We start from the raw sequence: 21,710 nt of genomic DNA, 5'->3' as shown, positions 1-21,710 counted from the left end.
TTTAACACCAGCTGACTGTGTGATGAAATGAACACACACTGTGACAGGGTGACTCCCGGGTTTTGGTGTAAAAGGAATTGGGATTTTAACTAAGACTTTTCTTGAGCAACATTTTCTAAAGGATATTGTCCTCTTGTTTTGTTCAGAATAAAGAAAAAGTATAGGTGTGTCTTTCTCCTAATAAATGAAATGGAGTTAGTACTTGTGGTTAATTAATGCTTCATTATTTATGTAGCATAAAGATCAACTTGTAAATTTTTATGAGCAACGTCTTGACAAAGAGAAACTAATGGATAGGTTCAGAAAATTTTAGGACATTGTTCTGGAGGTTGTTACAAATAGAGCGATGGAAAGGGAAGAGAGGTTTGCTGAATTCCTTGTGTGCTAGGAACTGTGCTATCTGCTTTGCTCTATCATCTCATTTAATTTTCACTAAATTTCATGGGGTAGTTTTTACCTCTGTTTTCTAGGTGAGGGATCTGGGATCCAGAGAAGTTTAATATTATGGCCAAGGCTGAAAATCTAGGGAGTTTGGGTACAGGCATCCCAACTCAGCTCTGCCAGGAAAACAGTCCAGTGTTTATGCCATAATTAAATTTGAATGTCTTGAAGATAGCTTTGGTCCCTTTTGATGGGATGACTAGACTATAAGGTCCCTTTTTAATTGGGATGATTTCAACAGTGATGGCTTAATCAATAGTTATTGTGAATGTTGCATATGGGCTCTAAAAATGATTTGTTCTTTCTCAATCTGTGTTCTCAGGAATATCATTTCTGAGAGACATGTATAGGTGTTCCTGGAAGATGTTCTGCTGTAAATTAAGCTTGGGAAGCCAAACATTGCCTACTCTCCTGGATATTTACAACGAATGAGCATATTTATACACAGTGTGTATGCCCGGTCACTGTGAATGTAGTACAGTGGCTACTTGCTTAGGGCTCTGGAGTCAGACCATCTGGCTGGGGAGCCTGGCTCTGCCACTCCCGAACCGGGTGATGTCAAACCTGTTAAGGCCTCAATGTTCTCACTTGTAAAATGCTATACTAGCATCCACCTTACATAGCTTTTCTAAGAATAACATGAAAGACGTGCATGAAAAGTGCTGAGAAGTGCACTTGGCAATATGGTGCTTAATACATGCCTGTCATTGTTCCTACCCAAAGCACTCAAGACCTATGTAGCCACCATTTCCTCAACTTAGTTGACAATAGAATCATTTTTTTTTTTTTGGAGCCACATTTAGTGTCCGTTGAAGATAGTATAAGAAATGTATTTGAAATGATACCAAGCCAATGTGGTATTGGTCAGAAATAATAATGGAATATTCAGTGTTTTTATATCCATTATGTTATTTTATATTTGCCTTTCACAACCAATTTTTTTTTTCTTGCCGACTCTTTCTTCCCTGCCCTTACACTTGATGAATAATACATTTGGAACAGGACAATGTGAGAATTGTCTCAGATGGGCAGTATCAACATGATTCCAGAAAACCCGGCTCTTTCCAATGAACCTGTAAGCCATTTGTCTCTTACTCTGCGTTTGGCAGGGGAGGCCTCCGTGGTTTGACAAATAGGTGAGATCACTTTCATTTTCAGGCCTGTGGTATGCATCTCAGCACATATGATAAAGAATATTTCAGACCAAACCAATACATCTTTGCTTCTAAATTATAACTAGAGTTGAATTTGCTGGTGTATGTTTTGCAAAACACTAATCCTGCACCAATAACACGTACTTCATCTTGATTCTTGGAGACACACAGTACACAACAGAAAAGTTCTGCAGTAGATAAACTTGTTTAACTTGAAACCCATTCTCCTTAGAACTTCCTTTGGTAATCATGGAACAAAAGTATTTCAATCAGAATGTTTGTTTTTTTTTTTTTTTTTTTTTTTTTTTTTTTAATATATCTGGTAGGAATGGGATAATACTGATAAGGGTTCTGATTGATTTATTTTTTAGATAAAATACCAGCATATTCTGGTTGTGAATCATCTTTTCTTTGGAGTGAACAAAAAGATCATGGGAAAACACATCCACTGCAGCACAAGTACCCCATCCACCCTAAGAGGAAAGGACCTAATAACTACCCATCACAGGGTTGAGATTTAACTGAAAGCCGACCATTTTCACCCTGGCCGGTTTGGCTCAGAGGATAGAATGTCAGCCTGCAGACTGAAGGGTGTGGGTTCGATTCTAGTCAAGGGCACATGCCCAGGTTGTGGGCTTGATCCCCAGTGGGGGTTGTGCAAGAGGCAGCCGTTCCATGATTCTCTCTCATCATTGATGTTTCTTTCTCTCCCTCTCCCTTCTTCTCTAAAATTAACAAAAATATACTTTAAACAAACAAAGAAATCCTGTCCATTTTCTATGACTGTTTGATTTTTTTTCTAAAATGAAAATTGAAAGCATAAGGCATTCCTTTGGTTAGTACAATAATGGCATAGGAAATAGCAAGAATTCATCAAGGTGTTTTTCCCCCCCTTATTTGTTTGTTTTGGTGGTGGTACAGGATAAAGGAGAAAAAGAAAGATAACCGAATATATGGAATGTAAGTATGATAGGAATTAGGACCCATACAGAGAACTCAGAATTGGCCAGTGACATTAATACTACTTCTCTTCAGTCAGCCACAACTCTCTGCTGTCTGGCTATTGCTGAATAAACATTTCGGAGGCCTTAGCCCCATTCTTGAACCCGGAGTGGTAAATCTACATTTTTCAGCCTCAGACAATGATTAAAGTAAGGAGCCAAAGCTGGCCGCATCTCATTTTGAGATTATATGATCATCCCAATATTTCCTTTTGTTTTCAGGTTGCTTCAGAGTATACAAATAAACTAGAAAAACCCTGAATTTGGCTCGGTAGTAGAAGAGAATAAAAGCTGTTTTCACCGCGTTGCACTGATCCATACTGTACAATTTGACAGATTTGAAATAGAAAAAGCGAAAACACATGGACCATACCTGAGTGATTTCAGAGATCCCCGCCCGGAAAAGGTTTCCTTGATTATGGCGAATTCAACGTGTCACTCTGTTATGCTCTAATCATCATATCAAACTCCAAAGGTTCAGTGGCGTTGGGTTTGGTTTACAATTCTTGGGAGTTAAACTTTAACTCACCCTGTCTCTTGCATCCATGCAGCCCTTTGACCAGATAACTGGGTCACTACAGCTCAAACAGAGTCTACAAAATTGCTGCTGTCATTTGTGTACAGAATGAAAATGAATTTTGCATTAAACACTTTGATATGAGTAATATTTTGAAGCTTTTCAGTACATATATTTGAAAAGTAGAACTCACGGCAATTTGGCTACCTAAGCTTTTTTTCTTACGTTAGTTCTCAGAGTTGTGCTTATGCCAAAATGATATTAAGATGAAGGGAATTTAGGGAAATGTTCTTTTCACACTTTTTGTATCACTGTATTACATGGAGTAAAGTGTGGATTTTCAGGTCAAGTATGTAGCTAAATGGTAGCTTGTAAAACTAAAACACACAGAGCATTTACATAACCAAGCAAATAGGGTCAGATCAGATTGGACAAGCATGCTTTTCATACAAGTTGCTCATTCAGATTTCAAGAGAATGAGCAACTGTGAAAGCATAATAATCAGTTATGTTCTGGATTATACACAAGAGCCAAGGCCATTGTTGCTAGTTTGAATCCCAGTAGTAACTGTTTTTTAAAGAATAGAGAAATGCTACTTTTAAAGATATAAAGTCTACATTCTACATTTGGCGGGAAGAGCTCTGGTATACAACATATTAAAACCAGAACAGAATAGAAAATGTCAACCGAATTGCATCGAGAAAGAGTAGGAAGTGTTCATAAAACTTCTATTTCAGTTACCTGTATGTATGTACTGGTTGTAAATTTTATTTATTGGGGAGCATAATTTTACTTATTTTCTTATTTATTCTTTAAACGGCACATTTTTATTGATTTCAGAGAGGAAAGGAGGAGAGATAGAAATATCAGTGATGAGAGAGAATCATTGATCCTCTGTCTCCTGCATGTCATCCTCCACTAGGAGATGAGTCTGCAATCCGGGAGAGTGCCCTGACCTGGAATAGTACCCTGACTTCCTGTTTCATAGGTTGATGCTCAATCACTGAGCCACACTAGCCAGGCAGGGGAACAAAATTTGAAAAACTTAGAAAATACTGTGTTAATCTTCAGGGATTTAGTGGTTGACATGCCAGATATAAAGTATATGTATTAAGCAAATACTACCCCAATGATTAACTTAGTTGTAACAAGTACTACAAAGAGGTACAGGAAGCTAAACAATGTAAGATACCTGGACCTAATCTAGTGTGAAACTGGGGGGTGGGAGTGACGTGGGGTGTTGACAAGTCTTCTAGAAAGTCAGATATTTCAGCTGAGGACTGAGGGATGTCAGGGATGGGAGGATGGATAATCTAATAGATGGAAGTAACACATGTGGACGCACTGAGTTGGAGTGAGTTTGGCCCATTTAATTAACTGGTAGAGAAGTCGAGTTGTGAGGGGCAGAGGGGAAAGTGGTGGAGGCCCACTCATACTTTTCAGCGTTATCCTGGGGCAATAGGAAGTCACTGTTTTAAGAAGGTGAGCCACATGATCTGCTTGTGTGTATTCTAGGTGTAGAGTTAAGGAGAACTTGTCATAAGATGACAGTGCCTGTCCTCCTTTGTTTATTGACTTATAATTGACGTACAACATTCTATTAGTCACTCCTTTTTATAAAATCAAAATGTTTAAGTTAGAATTATTTTTTTAATGTATGCATTTAAATAAGAGTTAGTGATTTGTATTTGAGGGAGGCAAAGAAGATAATAGACTAGTTAGAGAGGAGGTAGAAGGTGATGGTGGTTAAGCTTAGGGTGGTGGCATTAGAGTGAGAAAAATGGACAAAAGAAGAGGTTTGCAAAGTGGACTGTAATCAGGTCCATAGTAGGTGCTCATTAAATGATAGCTGTTATCAATCATTTGCATGTGCATTATTTGGCTTGTGGATTTTAATAAATTTGTTTTTAATGTCTTTTTTTTAATAACTTTGCCACCCAGCAGAACTGTCATATTTAGCCCAGCCAGTGTGGCTTAGTGGTTAAACATCAATATATGAACCAGGAAGTCAGGGTTTGATTCCTGGTCATGGCAAATGTTCTTGTTGCAGGTTCAATCTCTAGTATGGGGCATGCAGGAGGCAGCCAATCAATTATTCTCTGTCATCATTGATATTTCTATCTCTCTATTTCCCTTCCTTTCTGAAATCAATAAAAATAAAATCTATACTAATAAAAGGGTAAAATGCTAATTAGACTGGATAGACCAGACATCTTCTGGTTGTCTGGTCCTCCTTATGGACAAAGCCACAGTGGCAGGGGCCAAGGCAGAGGCAGTTAGGGGTGAACAAGTAGGCAGGCAAGTGAGCAGTTAGCAGTCAGCAGTCCCAGATTGTGAGAGGGATGTCCCACTGCCAGTTAAGGCCTGAACCCACAGGGGTCCCGGATTGGAGAGGGTACAGGCCAGGCTGAGGGACATTCCCCCCCCTGCACGAATTTCATGCATCAGGCCTCTAGTATATAAAAATATTTAAAAAATCATTGATTATTGCTGGCTTAGGCAAAACATAAAGCTTAAAATAAACTAAAGTACAGTTCAAAGTCAGAGATAACCAAGTGTAAAAAATGTCCCTCCCAACCATCCTCCTCTTCACCTAACTCAATAAAAGATTTATTTACTATTTTCAATTTTCTAGGAATTCAAAATTCATTTTAGATGTTGGGTGGTTGGATTTGAGTAATAACTTGAAACATTCTAAAGAATGAAAGGGCCAAATCAGACACACTTTGTAGGGCAAAAGCCCAATTCTCTTTCCTTGTCTATTGAGCAGAGAGAGCTTTGTTCCTGAATCTGGCACATCAGGAACCTAGTCTTAATGGCCTCACTTATGAGCTATGTAACCTTGATCATGCTTCTGCCTCTTTTCTGAGTCTCAGTGTTGTTTCCTTTAATATGAAAAACATCTCCCTCCCTTATCTACCTCATTGACTATTGAGAAGCCAAATGAATTTATGTATATATATGAAAATAATTTGAAAAAAATAATAGTTCCATAAGAGCACAGAGTGGAATCATTCATTACAGAGCAAATTAAATCCACATGCTTCAGTCTATGTCAGTGATGCTTCTTGCTTTACTCTGTGAATGAGGACTTCTAGGATTCATGCCTGCTCTTTAGAGATTCACAGCATTTCAAACCTAAAAGCTGGATGCTATCCTTAATGCCTACAAGACTCTGACAGATAGCAGAATTTGAGTCTGTGGGTTGGAATCCATCTGTTCTCATAATGTCATAGCCTAGGATTTTAGACTTTTAAAAAGTTTTGTAACTAGAGCCATCTAGTGTTGAACTGATCAAAACACAAAACACGCACACACACACACACACACACACACACACACACACTTCTTTGCTTTGTGCTTTAGGAAATTGCATTTGGTTCTCCTGAATAACAGTTTCAGTATCACACAATTGTAGGATTAAATGAGTACTTGAGAATTTACCTGAAGTCTAGACTAAAAACCATGGCAGCTAGTGAGATGTCCCTCCACCCCTCAGGCTTGCCCTTTAAACATGAGTTGAGCCAAAACTGGTTTGGCTCAGTGGATAGAGCACCAGCCTGTGGACTGAAAGGTCCCAGGTTCGATTCCAGTCAAAGGCATGTACCTTGGTTGCGGGCACATCCACAGTAGGGGGTGTGCAAGAGGCAGCTGATCGATGTTTCTCTCTCATCAATGTTTCTAACTCTCTATCCCTCTCCCTTCCTCTCTGTAAAAAATCAATAAAATATATTCAAACAAACAAACAAACAAAAAAACCATGAGTTGAGTATCTCCTACTTCTCACTCCCTTTTATTTTTCACTAGGTTCCCAGTGCAAAAATTTGTGCACCTTGAAAAGAAACTTGGGTTGCGAGGCTGTGGTGGGCACAGGGGCAAGTCTTGGCCCATTCTCTGCACCTCCACCCAGGCCCTCCCACCGTGGCCCCCAGACCCCTGTCTGCTGGTAGCTGCTTCTACATGCTGAGGGCACTGGTCTTGCTCATATCTGCTTGCACTGTCAGTGGGTATGAGTAGTAGCTCCTGCTCCGATTGCCCCTCAGGAGCAGGGGGAGGTGGAGAAGCCCTCAGAGGTGATCAGGGATGGCAGCTGCTGCTTGCGCCCTCTGATGGCACTGAGAGATTGGGGCCGGCACCAGCAGCGGATGTGATCAGGTGGGGCTGCGATGCACAGGAGCAAAGAATTTTTATTAACCAGAGGCTTGCCCCAATGACAGTGACCAGAGCCCCATCTTGGTCTGGCACTCCCACTCACCTGCTCCACCATCCTGCTGCAGCCGATGCCCGCCATGTTCTGTGTGCACCTCCTAGTAGTCAGCACATGTCATAGTGACCAGTTGTTTGGTTGGTTGTTTGTTCCACTGCTTGGTCTATTTGCATATCAGCCTTTTATTATATAGGATAGTCACACCTGTGTTTCATGAATGTTTTTGAAATCAGAGTTTTTAAATGTCTTCTTATATTTTGAAAGCGATATTATTTAGCTCAACCATCCTAAAAGAAAACATTGATTTTTTTTCTTTTTTCTCTTTTTTTTTAATGTATTTTATTGATTTTTAACAGTTGAGCAGCCTTAGCATATCATTAGCATATTATGCTTTGATTGGTTGAATGGACCACCAGATGACTGGACACTTAGCATATTAGGCTTTTATTATATAGGATTATTAGATTCAGAGATATTTGATAGACATTCAGATCCAAAAAGAATGCTATTGCCAAAACCAGTTTGGATCAGTGGATAGTGTCAGCCTGCGGACTCAAGGGTCCCAGGTTCAATTCCGGTCAAGGGCATGTACCTTGGTTGTGGGCACATCCCCAGTGGTGGGTGTACAGGGGCAGCTGATTGCTGATTCTCTCTCATCGATGTTTCTAACTCTCTATCCCTCTCTCTTCCTCTCTGTAAAAAAATCAATAAAATATATTTAAAAAAAAGAAAGAGTGCTATTAAAAAAGAATGTGGAACAACTAAAAATATTCACTTCAGTATATGAATTTTAACAAGAATTTATGTAGGTATTACAATACTAATTATTTTAAAATTTATATACTATTTTTTATTTTTTAAAATATATTTCATTGATTTTTTACAGAGAGGAAGAGAGAGGGATAGAGAGTTAGAAACATCCATGAGAGAGAAACATCGATCAGCTGCCTCTTGCACACCCCCTACAGGGGTTGTGGCTGCAACCAAGGTTACATGCCCTTAACTAGAATCGAACCTGGACCCTTGAGTCTGCAGGCTGATGCTCTATCCACTGAGCTAAATCGGTTTCAGCAATATATATATATATATATATATATATATATATATATATATATATATATATATACTATTATTAATAAAGAGTGTCCTAAATAAGTTTATTGGTAAAGATATATTCAATAAAACGGAATTTGATGTTGGATAGGGATAGGTCAAGAAAAGAGAAGGCAGCTGGGGGGTTGGAGGGGGCTCACTTTAAATTTCATCCCTGTCATTTAAATGGCAGTTAAACCGTAGAAAAGACTTTGAAGAAGGCTGTTGCCCTTCACCCCCTCTGGATGATCATAAGCATCTTTTAAGCATTAACTTCCTTCCAGTAGTAAAACTGTGGTTCTTTTGTAATATAAGCTCCTGAAAGTTAAGTGCACTGTTGGGGCTGTAGCTCTTGGCCAGCAGGAAGCTCAGAGTGGCTTTCATGTGGACCCACATCTGAAGCTCCCATGCACAGGAAGGAAGAAACAGAGAATATGAGAGTAGGAAAAGCCTTTAGTCTGACCCTCTCATTTTATAATTGAGGAAACTGAGTCCCAGAATGCAACCTGTGCAAGGCCAGTGAAAGGTTCAGTTTAGATGAGACGTTTCAGATCTGGGGTAAGGCCAAACTTGAATTCTGATTTTTGAACTTAGTTCTAGGTTTGAACTGTGGGGTCAGTCTGGACTTCACGGGGATGACATAGGTCGTAGTCATGTCTAGAGGGTGGTGCAGTGGCTTAGCATTTGGGATCTCAAGCTGAAGTTCCCGCTTAATTAAGGTCTAGTTCCCCCACTCACTAGCTGTGATATCTTGGCACAATTATTTAAATTCTTTTTAAAAAAAATTTTTTATTGATTTCAGAGTTAGGAAGGGTAAGGGAGAGGGATAGAAGTATCAGTGATGAGAGAGAATCAGTGATTGGCTGATTCTCTCTCATCACTGATTGGCGACCTAAAATATTTCTGGATTTTGTTTCTGGAGGTGTCTGGCCTGTCTACACAAATTACTTTTAACCCATTACCTCCTGACAACAGAGCACCACTGAAAAGAAAACAACCAGACTCCATAGCCTCACCCACTTCTGTTCACTGGGTTGGAAAACGAGCTCTGAGTTAACGGCCGTTATTGTGGATTTGTTTACTGCAAAAGGGACACTCAACCAAAACACCAATTAAAGACACACTTAATTCAGCAAGACCTGCTTCCCTGAGTTCCACTGAGTTCAGACATCTGGCTGTTGACTCAGTGCCAGAGGATTTATTTTTCTTTTTCTTTTTAAAAAAATATTAGCAGGGAAGTAGATTGTCATTTTCACCGTTCTGTGAACTTTATTCATTGTCATCTCACTGTGGCTAGGACAGGCCTTCTGAATGATTTCATCTCATTAGAGCTATCGTACAAAATAAGCTGTTGTTCCAGGTCAGATAGAAAAAGCAGGGAGCCATTTAATTTCTAATTAAATCTGAGTTCTTGCAGGTCTGCCACATAACTTCTGAACTTTAGTTTTATCATCTGGAAAATGGAGTTTTCATACTCATCTTCTAAAATGCTACGAAGAGTAAGTGATGTGGATTCTCTGTTTAAAAGGCGTGCTACTGTGCTCAGCACACAAACATTTGAAACCTGTTTCCTTCTCAGGCAAGAGGGCAAATGGCCCTTCGACAGCCTATCTCTTATTAGTCAATCTAGTAGTATATATTTCTGGCTAAGAAGGGAGATCCTTTTTTGTTTTCCCTAAAAACAGGCACAATTTATCAGAATAGAAACATAGCAACTCTTTTAATGAGTCAAAACTCAGTTCTTCCAGTCCTGCCTCAGGAAAACCATTTATATACATACAAAGTCAGAAGTCAAATCTAGACCTTGGCTGGGTAGCTCAGTTGGTTAGAGAATCATCTTGATACACCAAGGTTATTGGTTCAATCCCAGTCAGGGTAACTACAAGAATCAACAATGAATGCATAAATATCAAGCCAATGTTTCTCTCTCTCCCTGCCCCCCCCCCCCCCCAAGAAAAACCAACAAATAGAAATCAATTGATCAATAAAAATTTTTTAAAAAAAGTTAAATCTAGCAATTGTCTGTTCTATCCACTCCATATGCCTCTCTTTGGGAGCATTTAAAAAGATTTAAAGAATACTTATCAAAGTTTAGAGCAAATATTTCCTATGTTTCTTTTACAAATTTTCCTTTAAAGTAAACTTTATTTTTAGAACACTTTTAAATTTATAGAAAAATTGTGAAGACAATGCATAGAGTACAATGTATCCAGCACCAGGTTTCCCTTGTTATTAATATCCTATATAATAAAAGCCCAGCAACCTAATGGCAGAATGACCAGAATGACCGGTTGACCAGTCACTATGATGTGGACTGACCACCAAGGGGCAAATGCCCAATGCAGGAGCTGCCCTCTGGTGATCAGTGCACTACAAAAGTGGGAGCGCTGCTTAGCTGACCAGGATGAGTGCCTGCTTCTGCTGCAAACCCCAGGCCAATGGGCAAGAATCTGTGATGTAATTGTTGCCTCCTCACTCCCTGCTGCCTTCTCCAGATGCCTATACGCTGCAGAGTTGACCCTGGAGGCTGGGAAGTGGGTTTTTGGCTGTTACGGGACTGAGGCCTACTCTACCGCTCAGAGGATGGGTCCACAGCCACTTGGCCGACCAGAATGATCAGCACTGCTACAGCAGGCTGATCCCCACAGACTACCCACCCCCCCCACCAGTGCACGAATCCGGTGCACCAGGTCTCTAGACTTATATAAGTATGGTACATTGATTGCAATTAATGAACTAAAATGGATATATTATTTCTAACTAAATTCAGATTTCCTCAAATTTTACTTAATAGTCTCTCTCTATCACAGGATCTTACCCAGGATACCATCTTATATTTGGTCATTATGTTCTTCTTGGCTGTGATTGTTTTTCAAACTTTGCTTGTTTTGATGACCTTGATAATTAAAAGAACTAATCAAGTATTTTGTAGAATGTCCCTGAATTGAGACTTATCTGGTATTTTTCTCATATTAGATTGGGATTATGGATTTTTTCTAAGATGACAGTGGTAAAGTGCTGTTTTAATCACATCATATCAAGGGTTCATACTGTCAGTATGATTTATGACTATTGATGTTGACCTTGATCCTCTGGCTGAAATAGTGTTTATAAGATTTCTCTACTGTAAAGTTACTTTTCTCCTTACAATGCTGCACTCTTTGGAAGGAAGTTACTATGCACAGCATACACTGAAGGAGTGGGAATTTATGGTCCCCTTTCTTTCGAGTGTAGTATCTACATAATTAATTTGGAATTCTTATACGTGGGAGAGTTGTCTCTTCTTCCCTATTGAATTATGTAGTTATTTAATCATTTATTTAAATCAGTAAGAATTCATGGATATTTATTTTATACATTGGATTATACTACATATGACATATGACTTTTTTTTTTCTTTCTTAACTTGTTCGAGCTTTGGCTGTTGGGAACTTTTTCAATTAAGTTGTTCTGTCCAAGCAGACTTTCAATTGTAAGTTTACAGATATTTGTATGATTTTCAAGTTTTATGTAGTTTTCCAAAAAGTTATACATTTTATGGGGGCAGGATATGTGTCTTATTTTGTTTGATTAATTTACTACTGGATCTTTAATACTTAGACGTGTGACTGAAATATAGTAGGTGCTCAATAAATATTCAGTGGATAAATACACGAATAAAAGGGTATTTTACACACTGTGTAAAGCACATCACCTATACCATTTCTACACTTCAAAACAATACTGAAAGGAAAACATTATTATTCTCCATTTTGTAGATAGAGGAGTTAAAGTCTGAGAAGTTGAGTAAAGTGACCAAGGTCAGTCACACAATCAGTGAGTGAGAACTTGAACCCAAGATTGCCTGACTTTATACACATCGGCAGCCCTGAATATTGCTATTGAGAGAGAAGTTAAAGGTCCTCAAAAGTCAATTATAAGGTTATACCTATGTGTCTATAATCACCGATATTACTATTCTCTGATTCTTTCTCTTTATCCAAACTTACATGCAATCAGATATTATCTATTATTGAAAATTAAATGAAAATATCAGTATAAATTTGAAGAAAATATTTAAAAATTTCCAGTCCTTGACTCAATGGCTAAATTATACATCTCCCATCCATTTCTCACATATCTCCAGTTTGCAAGAGTGATTCCAAAATTTGAATAAGTTATATATTTAAATCAACATAGGTTAATCCAATATACTGGTGAAAATTGAATAAAGGGACCATTCTGATCTGCATGGAAATTCTCAGCATGGACTCCTGGCTTTATTTTGTCACCTTACACATTAGTGAGGAGGGGCAGTGAGGTAATAATGGAAAGCAAACGGGCTTAGGGGAGCAATCGAAAGACTAGGTTTAACTCATGGCTCTGGTATTTCCCAGCTGGAGACCTCTGTCAAGTTCACTGGCATTTCCAAGCTTCTAAAAATGGTATAGTAAAAGTGTCCACTCTATAAGTGAAGGTGAAATGGGACAATGTATATTAAGTATAAAATAGTGTGCCTGTCAGATATAAGAAAACTCAATACATGATAGGTATTATTTTATTTTCATTATTGTTGTTGTTCTATTTCTTCTCTAGAGATCAAAATGTATTTGAGGGTTTTTAAAGTGTTTTATTTTAAAGGAGGACTAACTTGGAAATACAAAGACTCAAACTGAGAACTCATTAACTGTACATGACTGATTTTGAAGAATATTTAGTGTCAAGATGAGGCTCTATTTTTCTTGCAAAAGTATTATTGCCTTGACTATATTTATTCTTCAGTTGTGTTCTGATTTATAAAGATAGCTCCCAGGCTCTATTCAACTGCCATGCCTCATACTCACTGTAAGATGCATGCCCATCCCTTTCCAATGACCCTGAGCACAGAGCATTACTTATAGAACTTTCTTAGAAATTTGCCTTTATCCAAATCAATGATACTGAGCACCCCTTTGTATTATGATAAGCAATGCCAAACACCACTGAGTCGGGTTGGATGTGTTGGACAATGAATTATAATGAGGCTGTAATACCTACTGCCAGCCAGTCTCCAGGCCCTTTAAGAACTGCTTTCTAGCACTGTGTAAAGTTTCACCAATGCTTCACCATCCTTACAGTAAATCACCGTTTTCTCACAGAATCCTTCAACTCAGACCTTGACTTGGTTGCACTTCTTCAGTTGTTTGACCTGGTTCTAGCGATGCAATTAGCAGTCAATGATAGCAGGAGGCAGGGTCGCCTCTGAGGGGACATATTCTCATGTTGACAGGATCCACTGCAGCAGCAAGGACATTGGCACAAATACCATATCTTAGCGATTTTTAAGGTGTGCATTTTCCATGTTTTAATTGCCACTGTATCTTACAATCTCTGTTGGTAGGACTGTGGCTATGATATTGTCATTGCCTCCACTTGCACATCAATATTTGAAGAATGAATGCCATTCTTCAAAGGTTGGAAGGAAATCCTGAAGACAATTGTTGACCATTCTTTTATTTTATTGATTTTTTACAGAGAGGAAGGGAGAGGGATAGAGATTTAGAAATATCAATGAGAGAAAAACATCAATCAGCTGCCTCCTGCACACTCCCCACTGGGGATGTGCCTGCAACCAAGGTACATGCCCTTGACCGGAATCGAACCTGGGACCCTTGAGTCTGCAGGCTGACTCTTTGTCCACTGAGCCAAACCGGTTAGGGCTGTTGACCATTCTTTTTAAAAATGCATTGTTGGTGGTCTTATTGGCACAGCGAAGGAGAGTGTATAGGAAAACCTGGATCTGTCTGCTCTACTGTGTGTGACTGAGCCAAGCAGAGTGTGAAGAAGTTTTGAGACGCACTTAAATTTGTTTTCCATGCATCCTTTATTATGATGTATAAAGAGGAGATATAATAAAACTCCTTGCCTAAATAAGTCTAAAAGTACTATTTTAATTAGAAAAATTTTTAAACAAAAGCTAAGTGATAAGAAAGCATTATGTTGTAGGGACTGTATTTTTCTATGCTGAGTGTGTCTAAAATAATGCCATGTGTCACAATGGACAGCATGTTACATTTCTTAAAATATGGCAACTGGATGTCCTCAGGTAGCACGGGCTTTGGGTTTGTTCTAGACTCGCAGGGGTCTTCAAACTACGGCCCGCGGGCCACATGCAGCCCCTAGGGGAGTCTGATCCTGCCCGCCAGGTTTTTTGGGCAGTGAGCGCAGCCAAGGTGTTACAGTAGGGATTAGTAGTTCATATAGTCCGGCCCTCCAGCTCTCTGAGGGACCGTGATCTGGCCCCCACTTTAAAAAGTTTGAGGACCCCTGTTAGAGCTTTGGGCTTCATTTTTTAATACTCTTGGTTCAATATGTCAGCCTCATGCTTAGGTGGACTCAGGCCTCACATTCTTACAGCAGCATCCAGAGAAAGAGAAATATCTTAAAGAGCCCATTCTTCAATTAACCTCTGTCTGCAGAAAAATGCTATGCATGCTTGGTTAAGTCTCGTTTCCTAAGCCATGTACATTCTCATGATTAAGATGAACCAGGGTCAAATTGAAAAACCACATGGGCTGTGGTACATTATTGAAAAAGGTGGGACACATGTTGAAAGGCAACCACACAGTATTCACTACAAAGCTGCTTTTCTCTTTGTTTTAAATGAATTGTGTCAGGAACTCTCCCCCCATGCAGGTGCACTTTTATAGCTTAGTACTATTGTTGAAACACAAATCTCTTCCCATTACCAGATTCAATAAGCATCAGGTTTTCTGGTATGTATCTGCACCAACAGAATATATTTGCAGTTGTCATATTTAAATATGGGCATAGTTGTAAAATACTTTCTTGGAACAAACATATGTGGTATTTCAGAATCGTTGTCAGAATATTCTTGTACTTGACCATTTCTATTTTCCATAAATGGCTTCACTCTGTCAAAGTAAGTGTGGTAAGGATATGTTAGCATAGCACATGTGAAAGTTAAACACAGGTAATGCCAAGGCTATGTTGCAGGGACTAACCTTTGAGGAGGAAGGCATAGAGAAGGGATTGAGTCAGACACTGTGGAGATGGTATTACGGAGCTTTGCATAAACTTCCCAGGTGATTATGATGCGTACCAAAGCTGGAGAACTTCTGAGGTTAATGAAAGAAGAAAAACAGATTTTAGGAAGCGTGGAGGGACTAGCTGAGCTGGCATCAAGTGAATATCTAATGCCAGTCAAAGAGGCTAAGATTAATGTAGGGTAACGCTTAAATGGAGTTCTGGGATCCTCTGTTAAAAGTTTTCATTAGATCAAGAAAAACAAATTATGCCTTCAGCACTGATTCTAACATTGCCAAACTTTATACTGGTAAAAACGAGAAATTACAGACCCCATCCAATGTAACGCCTGCATGTTCTCTGGTCGTCATAACTTGAATGCCTTGGAACTGTTTGTCAAGCTCTGTGAAGAAATAGAAAACTTCTAGTACCCAGTGCTGTTTTATGAAGAACCAGCTATGTCTACCAAACCCAATTTGTCTCTATGGCAAAGCAGAAGAACCTTACTGAAAACAATGAAAAAGCAGTATCCAGCATGTGTTTTGGCTTTAATAAACTTTTAATTTTTTTTTATATTTGAGAGTTAAATTGTTTGAAGGTTTTATTTAGACTGTGGTATCAGTGGCTTCATATTAATATCGAAGAGGGGGAAGGGAACATATAAGATAATATTTTGTAGGCCTTTGGCCTTAGGATACCTCTGTATATTATTTTCACATGATTTTAAAGATGGAAAGGAGAACATATCAAATTAAATCTGCAAAGTTGGCAGAGCTGGCATCTTATGAATAGAATAAAAAATCAAAATTGTATTTAAGGTGATACAGAAACATTTTATTTCTCATTCAGTAAGTATTTAATTGACTGACTGTGATATACATCACATCCAAAAAAGGCTTCAAGCAGGCTCAACACATTTTAAAAATATATATATATTTTATTGATTTCTTACAGAGAGGAAGAGAGAGGGACAGAGAGCCAGAAACATTGATGAGAGAGAGTCATCAATCAGCTGCCTCTTGCACACCCCCTACTGGGAATATGCCCGCAACCAAGGTACATGCCCTTGACCGGAATCGAACCCGGGACCCTTCATCCCCAAGCCAATGCTCTATCCATTGAGCCAAACCGGTCTCGGCTCAACACATTTTTGAGTGTCTGCTGTGTGGAGGTCCTATGCTAGGTGCTGGCAGAGCAGAGCTGGAAGACTTTTAAGTTCTGACTCCAAGGTGCTTGCAGCCTTAGGAAGAAGGTAACCCAACAACCTAAATAACTAAAGCAAGTTATAAAGGGATAGATCTCACCAGGTGTGTCCATAGAAGCCCATGGGAATGGAGGTGGGAAGAGTTTCCGTCAGCATGGATTACAGACTTGATTTTGGAATTCAGCCACCATTTTCAAAATGTAAAATACATATGCCCTCTGACTCTGCTGTCATAGAAAATATATCCTACCTTCATGTGCTGATACAACTTCTGAGGATCTTGAAACATGTGTAATCTTTTGGTTCCCTTTTTGTGAGAAACAATATACCAAAGGACTCACGCAAATGAGGGACATTTTCAGCTTCATGAGTGTCATGTGAATCTGCCTCTGACTAGAGCTAGAGTGTATACTCTAGCAGCACATTTTGTAGCAAAAGTCTGAGCTAATCAAATCATTCCTTAGTAGAGTACTGGTTACATAAATTGACATATTTTATAATGGAATATTATGCAGCCGCTAAAAACGATGAGGAAGATCTATCTATAGATCTTGGGTTGCCTTGAAGATATTAAATATAAACCTTGAAGATTTTATTAGATGATAAAATCCCAGTGTAAGTGGTATAGTATGCTACTATTTATTTAAAAAAGGGAAGAGTATATATATATATATATATATATATATAGAGAGAGAGAGAGAGAGAGAGAGAGAGAGAGAGGTCCTCATATTTTTTTGTCCTGTTTGAATACTTATCATATACACTTGTAACGGTTTGAAAATAATGTCAAAAGCAGCATCAACCACCCCCTAAAGAGAAGAACAGTTGAGTCAGGCCTGGAAATAAAACAGCATAGGGATCTGTTTGGCTGTGGCATACAGTGAAGGTGTGTCCCAATGTTGAAGAAGCTTTTTCATGCAGGTGTTGGGGAGTCACTGACAGAGAAGCCGCCTGACAGAGCCAGGTTTTGCAGACACTCGCTGTGGGAGGGGTTGGAGTCAGTAGGCTAGCTCTGAGCTAGTTGCTTTGGACCATCAGGAAAGCTGTAAGGAGGATCTGGGCAGTGCTATGCAAGCAAGAGCAGAAGGGAAAGATGGAAATGGAAGAGATTGGAAAGATGAGCACATTAGGGTCAGGGAACACATTAGGGATTGGAGGGAAGCAATAAAGAAAAGGGTCACTGAAGGTTCTAAAGAAAAAGAATTAATCCAGTTGGAAAAGTAGTGCCCAGTTAGTTGTGTGTTCCAAGTTGTTTTTCCTTTGGTGTTTGGTGGTAGATGTAAACTGTCTTACAAAATGCTCCTGATGCCACCATCTCTTTAAAGCTCCCCTTTTCCTTTTAATTAATCAGAGTCAGACAGGCCTTCTCAAGGACCCAGGATTTGGTGAGAAAACCTGGAGCATTAACAAAAGTTATTATTAGACTTTCTGAAAATAGAGAGTAAAGCATACAACTCATTGGGCCACAAAAAAAAAAAAAAAAAAAGAAGAAGAAGAAGAAGAACCATTCATTGTGCATCACATGTACTCGTAAGAGACAGGAGTGAACAGTCCAAAGAGTAAGTTTGTCCTGAGCTCTGGGTTTCATCTTCTCATAAGCTGAATAAATGGCCACCTTCAGGGTGATCCCTGGGCAAGGTCCCTGGCATTCCACAAACAACCCGGCCTCCCTGAAGGTGCTTCACTTTCCTTCAATCAAAAACAAAGGTTTTTGTTCTTAGAGGGCAGGCCAAAAAGCAAATTCATCCCGGTCCTGATAACTCAAGACCCTCTCCTCACATTTGCTGCCCAGGGTGCACTTTCCAGAGAGCATGTCTCCTCGCAGGAGGACGTGTGAGTGGCCGGGAGCAGAGGAGCCGGATTTGAGTAGGTTGCAGTTGAAAGGGGGCAGAAAAGATAGACAGAGTCATGACTTGGTAAGGCTGTCCACTTCAGGTTAGGAGTAGCCCCCTTCAGGGTGATCTTGGGTTGGCTTGGGTAAAGTGTTTCTCAAAATGGGGTTTCGGATCCCTTGAAATAGAATCATCTGGGGATGCTTGTGAAAAATCAGATTCCTGAGATCCACCTAGGTCCCAGTTCCTAATAAACTCAGGTGTGTGTGTGTGTATGGAGGGTGGAAGGGAGGTAAAGAGGAGTGGCCTGGGAATGTGCATGGATCAAAAGCTCTGTGGTGATTCTTCTGCCCATTGGAGTGTGGAAATCAGTGCCTTAGAAGTTTAGGATTTCTCTCCTCCCCACTTCTCTCTTTCTTCTTTCCTCTCCCCACTTCTCTCCTCTCCACAGAAGTTTAGGATTTCTCTCTCCCCACTTCTCTCTTTCTTCTTTCCTCTCCCCACTTCTCTCCTCTCCACTTCTCCCCACTTCTCTCCTCTCCACTTCTCTCCTCTCCACTCTTTCCAAGTACCCTTCCACCTCTGACCTTCCCCCCAGCTCTTGTCATTTTGGATTGGCTGCTCATCTTCTTTGCTTTTACTGCACAAGGGTTTAGCTCCATCGTGGCACTTATCACACTGGTTTGTAAATATGTTTACTGTCTTTCCTCCTCTAGACTGCATTTCTGGGGGCCAGTTGTGTGTATTTTATTTCCGTATACCCTGCTCTAGAATTGTAGGCATTGAACACCTCACCAAAGAGTGTCTCAATCATGGGGTAGAGGTGTGGGGGAGATTTGCTCTCAATATCAGTGCAGAGCTATGGCTTACACAGTGTTGAATGAAATCAGACCAGTTCAATTTTTTCTGATGTTCCTTTGCTGTGTGCCCTGAGCAGGAGTCGGGTAGTAGCTCATTCAGGGAAATGCATTTCGTTTTTGCTTGGATTTTTCCCAAGCTTCTTTTGCCCCCACACTATTACCCACTTCTGACAATAGGTAGGGACACAGGCTAATTTTTAGAAAATTCAGATATGAGAAACACAATAGGCCGAAGGCAAGTTTCACACTAAAAATCTTGAGAGCACCGGGCTTACATTAACCGCTGCTACCAGCGATTCAGAAATAGGTCACCGACAAATTTAGGTCCTGATCTCAGCAGGGAGTCTGGAAGGCAGCCAGCAAGGCAGGCCAGCTCAGATAGCGGCCAGAGCCTGCCTCTCCCTTCCTAGCAATCTGCCGGGAGGCTTTTAGCCTCCATTCCTCAGCAAGAGCCGCTAAGTACTTGAGTGCTTTACAAAGCACTTTGAAATTAATTCCAATCAGGCTATGTAGGTGGTTATGATGGAAGTTGCTGAACCAGAGTCAACAAGGACCCAGGATCATTTCTCGGATTTATTTCCCTCACCTTTGTCCCTTCAAAAATCAATTGGCTTTCTCTGTAGCCAGTTGAGTTCCACAGGCTGGGAAAATGTGCATCCAGAATTACAGGGTCCCTAGCATTTGGAAGTGCTTGGAGCCAGTGGTAGACCAGCTTCACACACAATATACAGAGCCAACTTCTGGTGTCTGGATAAAGAAGGTAGCGTGGCACTGAGGCCACATGGTGGGTTTGGGCTCATCCCATGAGCCCCCTCAGGCTTAGGTGAAATTATATATTTTCTCCCGCCAAACCTTGCACAGGGTGTCTATTCACTCAGAGTCTGTCCTTGCCTGTGGATAGGAAGAGGGTTCAGCTCATTATTACACATTCTTACTAACAGCTGGGCGTGCACACCTGAGTCCAGAAAAACATAACCCAGGTTGGGTTTGTATTTTATAACGTCCATGGAATCAGCAGGTGGGGTAGAGTGTGTAAGTGGCTCTGCTGCTCTCCTCCACAGTCCTCCCCAGCAAGTGAGGCCCTTACAGTTCCCACCCTATGAGCCTTCTTTGTTAACTACTCTTCTTAAGGTCCCTGGGGGAGAATTCTTTCTTTCCGCGGATGGTTCTATTTTATTATTATTTTAAAATATATTTTGATTGATTTCAGAAAGGAAGGGAGAGGGAGAGAGATATAGAAATATCAATTCTGAGAGAGAATCATTGATCGGCTCCCTCCTGCATGCCCCACATTGGGGAATCCAGCCCGCAACCTGCGCATGTGCCCTGACTGGGAATCAAACCATGACCTCCTGGTTCATAGGTTGATGCTCAACCTCTGAGCCTCGTCGGCAGGGCTTGAGGATGCTTTTAAATATCTACCTGTTACACTCTCTTTCTTTAGGCCCTGCCTCTTTTCTGGTGTGGGTGTCAATCATGCAGTTCCACTTGTTCTACCCAGTGTGGACCATGGTGGAAGGGGTCCTGGGGAAGATGCTCAGATCCTTCAGGTGTGACATTGGCATGAACGTCGGATGCTGCCTGATGGTCAGCCTCTTAGGGAGCTATCTGCATGGCATATTCTTCCTTCGCTTTGAGTTGCATTACCAATTACCCTTTGTTCTCTAAGCCCTTGAATGTCTTGGGCCCCAAGAAGCAGGTAGTGGGTTCAGATTGGAAACAGGCTCTTCCTTCGGGCACACATGTGACCCTGCCTCCTTGGCTATTACTTCCATAAGCGAGATAATCATATTTTCTGGGTCTCATTATTGGGAAGTTATTTCTGGAAAGAATATGCTTTCAGGGATAAGAAAATCTAAGGGAGGGCTATTTGGATTGGAATTTTTGGACTATATGGTGGGCCAGTGTATCCATGAGCTATGATATCAAATTTCCCTTGACCATCAAGCTGGTTTTTCTCTCATTCCTACCAGCCTCTGATAGTAGTAATAGGCTACTTAATTCACATTAAACAAATACAGTTTGCTCATCTTAATGATTGATCCATGTGGAATAGTATATTTTTATTTTTGGAAAGACTTTAGTGCCATCAATTTAAAAGGTGAACTTATCAGCATTAAATGCCAATTTAGTTAATATTTCAACAGAAACTGGAATTTTGTTCCAGTTTTGGCACTAGTAGCTATCTGACTTTGAGTTTTTCATTTAACTAATCCTTAGTTACCTCCAGCTGGAGGTGACTAGAGATAATAACAGTTACAGCCCATGGTTTAGAAGTGTGCAACCCAATACTTATCAAAGTGTGTTGTGCTAAAGACTCACCTGAAGAATTTGTTAAAACAGAAGATTCCTAGGCCCCATGCCTGGGAGAGGGTCCAGGTAGGTCTGGAGAGGTAG

General features: G+C 40.2%; 2 protein-coding genes across 7 annotated transcripts in view; one reads left to right on the top strand and one right to left on the bottom strand.

The window, feature by feature from the left end:
• A1CF (APOBEC1 complementation factor) overlaps window positions 1–3,067 on the bottom strand; it is a 75,148-nt gene extending 72,081 nt beyond the window's left edge. For 4 of the 6 annotated variants that reach the window (XM_084903446.1, XM_084903448.1, XM_084903451.1 and 1 more), the window contains exon 1: window positions 2,970–3,067. The gene's annotated coding sequence lies outside the window, so the exon portion shown is untranslated. The remainder of the gene's footprint in view (window positions 1–2,969) is intronic. The other 2 variants (XM_084903447.1, XM_084903449.1) reach the window with 1 other exon arrangement.
• PRKG1 (protein kinase cGMP-dependent 1) overlaps window positions 1–21,710 on the top strand; it is a 1,113,305-nt gene that overhangs the window by 1,498 nt on the left and 1,090,097 nt on the right. The window lies entirely within an intron of this gene.

The sequence above is a fragment of the Pipistrellus hanaki genome (assembly GCF_964339955.1).
Source record: "Pipistrellus hanaki genome assembly, chromosome: 14".
In the NCBI taxonomy this organism is placed as follows: domain Eukaryota; kingdom Metazoa; phylum Chordata; class Mammalia; order Chiroptera; family Vespertilionidae; genus Pipistrellus; species Pipistrellus hanaki.
Note: the sequence above shows the minus strand (reverse complement) of the source record. Positions and strands in the feature narration are given on the sequence as shown.